The sequence below is a fragment of the Cryptomeria japonica genome, chromosome 4 (genome assembly GCF_030272615.1).
Source record: "Cryptomeria japonica chromosome 4, Sugi_1.0, whole genome shotgun sequence".
Lineage (NCBI taxonomy): Eukaryota > Viridiplantae > Streptophyta > Pinopsida > Cupressales > Cupressaceae > Cryptomeria > Cryptomeria japonica.
Genome location: NC_081408.1, coordinates 551011296 through 551017295, shown reverse-complemented (window position 1 = coordinate 551017295; position 6000 = coordinate 551011296).

Genomic DNA, 6000 nt, shown 5'->3' with positions numbered 1-6000 from the left:
TAGGGCATCTACCCAATTAGATATCTACTTCGGAAGGCATAACGTAGATCCACTACATCCTCCTCACACTGCTCGCACTCATGGTATGACATCCATATCACAGTGTTGATCTCATCCAAGACTCGATGCCAATGCTCCAACCTGCCAATCCATGGCTGTGATGTAATCATATCATACAAATGAACAAACCTGCGTCCATGACCCCTACCCTTGAAATGTACCTGTCGAGTAACCGGCAGATGCTCATATGCCCACACCTACAACAATGTAACTCCGCAGCCCAATCCTACGGATCCATGATACATGAACTAATGCAGCTCATAGTACAAGTGTGCCAGCACACATAGTCCCCAGGCATATCTGGTGTGTTGTGTAACCAGTGTCTCCAAGGTGCTCCCCCAGCCCACAGCCAACCCTCATGTCGCCCTGTCTGGACATAGGAACCCACTGATCACTCCTCCTAACATTGTTGGTAGTATTAGTCCTGTCGCTGTCATCGTGTCCCATGCCATGTGTCCAGCTCTCATCTTTGGTCCCAGATCCTAGAACACTCATCTTAGGGCCTCCCTATTTCCATCTCGATCATAGGGTATCAACTCCCTATCGATCGGTATCCTCAGAATCTTGTACACATCCTCTAAGGTGACTATCATCTCACCCATCGGCAAATGAAATGTACAAGTCTCAGAGTGCCATCTCTCAGCAAGTGCAGTCAGCAAACCCATGTTCACCTAAAACTCAGGCACATACAGAATGTATCATAGACCCATAACCTCAATAACTGCTCTGGTTGTAACCTCTACATCAACGGGAATCTCTCTCATGACTCAGCATAGGCAAGTACTCCTGTAGTCAAGCAAATCAATCATGTCAGTCAAAGTGACACTCACTGTTCATCACAAAGTGTTGCTATCTATCCTAGTGACACTCACTGTTCATCACAAAGTGTTGCTATCTATCCTAGTGACACTCATTGTTCATCACAAAGTGTTGCTATCTATCCTAGTGACACTCATTGTTCATCACAAAGTGTTGCTATTTATCCTAGTGGTACTCCCTATTCATCACAAAGTACTACATGTTTTTTGTACTCCCTGTTCATCAGAAAGTGCTGCTCATATTTGCACTCCTTGTTCATCACAAAGTGCTGCTCTTTTAGTACTCCCTGTTCATCACAAAGTACTATTCCTTGGTACTCCCTGTTCATCACAAAGTGCCTCGATACATCCTATCCTAGGGCCTCTGCTTGAGTGTATCCTCTTGACTAGTTTCCTGACTGGCAATGTATGTTCTATCATAGAATTGTCAATCCTGACCCTATTTGCTATTTTAGTCTTCCTTAGAGGACCTACTTGAGTGTATCCTCTTAGCAGATTATCCAATTGACATCATATGTTTATCACAGAACTGTCAATTTGACCTAGAAGACATGGACGCCTTTTCCTGCATAGACGTGCCTAAACATTTTTTGACCTTGTTTGACATATTCTAGAATTCATTTATTGTGCTACCTAGCATGCATTAATGACAACATTTATTGCAACAAAGTACAAGGAGGTTTTGTGATACTTACTAGCTCTCCTGCCTCTGCTGGCCTCTGAAATTAGCAAATGCGATTGAATCTGTGAACCAATGCCATCGCTGCTGACTGTTGCTTCTCTATTCTCTCTCTACACTTTGATCTCTTGGATGTGTGGATGACAATGAGGATGTTTTCCCCTTGTGCTCTATCTTATAGACTACCCTAGCCCTAGCCCTTGTTTCTCGAGTTAGTCTTCTTTATCCTGTGACTCTGTCACTCTATCCTATCCGGTTAGTCCATTCTAGGCTTTCTTTCTTATCGAGAGATTGCATGCGATCTTTCTAGACATTTTCATCCAATCTCTCGAGGGGGCATATCATTCCCATCTTGGGGCAACTTTGTATTAGTTCATCTTATCTTCTTTGAAACAACGCGACAAGCTACATTGTCTCAAAGAGGGGTAAAATGTAGACACCTAAAATTGTCATGTCTAATTAAATAAATATTTTATTTATTTAATTACTTTAGCCTAATTCTTCTATTAATTAAATAAATCCTTATTTATTTAATTAATTCATTTATCCTCTTCTACCCTTATTTCTCATTTAAATAAATACATTTATTTATTTAAATTATCCTTTTCCTAAATTAAATAAATATCTTATTTATTTAATTGATCCCACTTCTTCTATTAATTAAATAAGTCTTTATGTATTTAATTAATTAATTAACTGTTTCTACCCATGACACATGTCATTCATCTCTTTATTCATACACTACCTACCCTCTCATTATTTTATTATTTTCTCTACCTACCCTCTAATCATAGCTGACCATTTATCTTTTACACCTCTTAATCTTATCCCTCCATTTCCTATAGTGTCTTTTATATAAGTAGATACTTCCTTCATTATCAAACCCTAACTGATTGACTACTTGATCAATTGACTACACTACGCCTTTTGCACTTTTATATGGGATCCTACTTGCAACCACATTTCCGTTCTTTGTTGAGCTCTTGTGTGCATAAAATCTGAGAGCAAATATATCAAGCAAGATCAATGGAGATAGGAAGAATGAAGATTCAAACCCTATTAGACATGTGATGGTATAATCTTTGTGATTTCATTTGATTTGCATTGTCTTAGGTAATCTTCATATGTTATGGTGGATCTTTGTTGTTGTTAGGCTAGGGTTTTGTGGTTAAATTCATTTAGTCTTTCAACATTCTTGTTATCAATTTTCACTGTATACAGTAGGAGATCTAACAGTGCACGTTGATTCATGAAGGGAAGATGTGTGGAATTTACCCTTCGCAAAATGACGAAAAGCACATGTAGAAAAGCACATGTTAAAGATCGCGCAGGTTCAATGAGATCTGACGGTGCACGTGGTTTCACGAGGCAAAGATGAATGCCCATTACCCTTCGTGAAATGGTGAAAGGTGACGTGGCTGGTCCAAGTGGCAGGTGAGCTTGCAGGTTTCGCTGATGTGCCGCTGAGGTGGCATACAAGCAAGCAATCCAGTGCCAGTCCAATGGCGGTGATGAGGTATCCAAGTGGTGAAAGGTGAGGTGTCATCCCAAGTGGTACCCAGTAGACCCTCATGATGAATCACAAGCTGCCATGTGGCAGGGCGTCAGGAGTTAAAAAGGTGAAAAATCAAAGTTAATTGCATAGTTTCAACTATAGGAAAAATTCAAAAATTTAAATGATGGTGCACATATTCAGGATTAATTCACCCAAAGGTTAATTTTTGGCCAAATATGCAAGTATTATATATCACCGGAAAGCTCTTCAAATAAGGAATTGAATCATCTAGTTAGTTTTAACAAATATGGGATATCTTGAGAGAATTTTCTATGGGAAGGAGGAAGAAAATGAATTTCAGTTAAAGAAGACACTTGGCAGTGTGTTATGTAGATCTAATCTTTTTCCCTCTTATTATTCCCATTTCTTCTCAATGGTAAGGGTTCCAGAAATTTGGAGAAATGCTCCAAGTTTTCATGGTTTCCAATTCTAAGTTTTCTTGAAGATTGTACAGGGCAGGGCTTTTCTTTGATTAATGGAGTTTAATTCTTGTTGTAGGTGTTCTTAGTTGTAAGTTCTTGTGTATGTAAGGCATGCATAAATTTACACAAGATCATCTCTAGATTTGTACTTTCATTTATTCAAATCAGATCCTTAAGGAGGTTGAAATTTGCCATCTAAAGGAGATAGTTGTCATTATTTGCGGGGATTCTTCAAGGAAGAATTTAAATTCTGCAATAAATCATGGATAATGGAATACAGTTTCAAGATTTGATGATTTTGTGAATGATCTTAGTAATGCATTTATGCAAGGCATAATGCAAGAATACTTAATAATGAAGAGGGATTTGCAATAGAATTTTTCATCTATAGTTTGATATGTGACTCGGCTGCCCTTGGATAAGGCACTAATCTTGCAATTGAAGGGATTCTCAAACAATTTAAAATCCAATCAAAATATCTTTATTTTATGATTTGTTGAATTGTTCCATCTATCTCATGCTCAAACATAGCTGAGTTTCATATGTAGATATAGCCTATTTGCAGTAACTTGCTTGTTGTTGAGCCCCAGTGAGATCTATCTATTTCTATTGATGCTATCATAGGTGTGTAATAGGTTTAATTTTAAGCATCAAAGGTATACCCGCCTAGGTTTTATAGAGCCTGAAGAGTAGAAGGATTCATATCCTTGTCATGTTGTCCAAGCTTTGAGGTTCTTCATAGATTGAATTGGCTACTTCATAGATCAATTGCACGTGTACTTGGGTTAATCAGTTTGATGAACAAAAAACCCTTCATTGTAAATCACATACTGTAGAAGTATTATCTGACTGTGGGTAGTCTTCCCACCGTGGTTTTTCCCTTTACCAAGTTTTCCACCTACAAATCTTGGTGTCATGTGGATGGTATTTATTCTATTATTATTGTTTATGCTTAATTGGTTTATCTGCTATTCAAGTATTAATGTTTTGGGTTTCGATATTAAAGTTTAAATTACTAATGGTTCCAATAATCTATGACAACTGATTCAGCCCCCCTCTCTCAGTTGTCTTCTAGTTATTTGAATTGTCTAACAATTGGTATCAGAGCTTTGGTCCTCTTTGTAGAAAGCTTAACCGCTTGAGGAAGATCCTATGGCGACTAGCAGTTCAAGTTCATCTAGTTCTTCTGGAGCTATCTTTCAAAGGGATATTCTAAGGCTTGATGGAACAAATTACATAGCATGGAAGATTTGAATGGAGACTCATCTGAGATTTCTTGGCAAGGAGATTTGGGAGATCACACAGAATAGTGTCACACCCTATAATCCAGGATCTGGCAATCCTCCACTAGAAAACCTAGACAATGAGCTTGAGAATGATTATAGAGAAAGAGAAGACCTCTTGTGTGTACTTTCTTATCAGTTGATAATTGGATTAACCGATAAATCATCTAGAAAGGCTACATGGGATAAGTTGGAGACTCTTAATGAAGGTGACCCTACAATGAAAATTGTTAAAATTGACAGTTATCGGGTGAGCTATGAAAACCTGAATATGGAAGAAGATGAAAAGATTACTGCTTTCATGGAAAGGGTAAATGAGATTTTTATGGGAATTCAATATTGTGGTGGAACTTGTTGGTGTTTGAAATAAGCCACACTCGGCCCGATGATGGACTGGTCCAAGAGGGGCTAGTAGCTCAGTGGTATAGTACTCCAACAACATATGAAAGGTCCTAGGTTCGAGTCCTAGCTGGTCCATGTCTCCACAGAACTTTGAGTGAAGATGAAATCATTTCTAAAGTCCCGAGAGCCCTACCATCAGCTTACAAAATGAAGGCTACTGCTATTAATGAGTTGAGAATAATGGCTAATACATCTGTCAATAGAGATACTTTGGTTGGGAAACTATCTTCTTTTGAGCTTGAAGAATTTGGACCTTTTGGAGCTGTGAAGTCTGAACCTACTTTTCATGCATCTACATCTACAACTGGTAAGCAAGATTGAAAAGATTTATATGCAAAGGAATTGGAAGATATGAAGAGAGAAGATGATGAGTTTGAGAAATGTGAAGCACTATTTGCTAGAAGAGTACCTAAAGGACCGGTAGGAAGTAAGTATGAAGGAAAAGTACCCTTTAAATGTTTTGCATATAATCAGATTGGCCATTTTGCATCTATATGTCCTGAAAGGAATTCAAGATTTGAAGAAAGAGTCAAAAAATCATTTAAGCCTGACCTTGAATATCAGAACAAGTATATATACAAGAAAAATAGAGACAAATCATGCTACATAGCGGATGAGGAAGGCATTATTGATTCAAATGATGAATTGGTAGAAGACTCTAATAATGGATTTGACAATGGGAAGGAATGGGTATTCCTGGCTATCAAGGAAGGTGATCTCGCATAGGAAGAAAATGTACATGAAGAGAAGGCACTTGCTGCTAAAATTTAAGACAAGGATG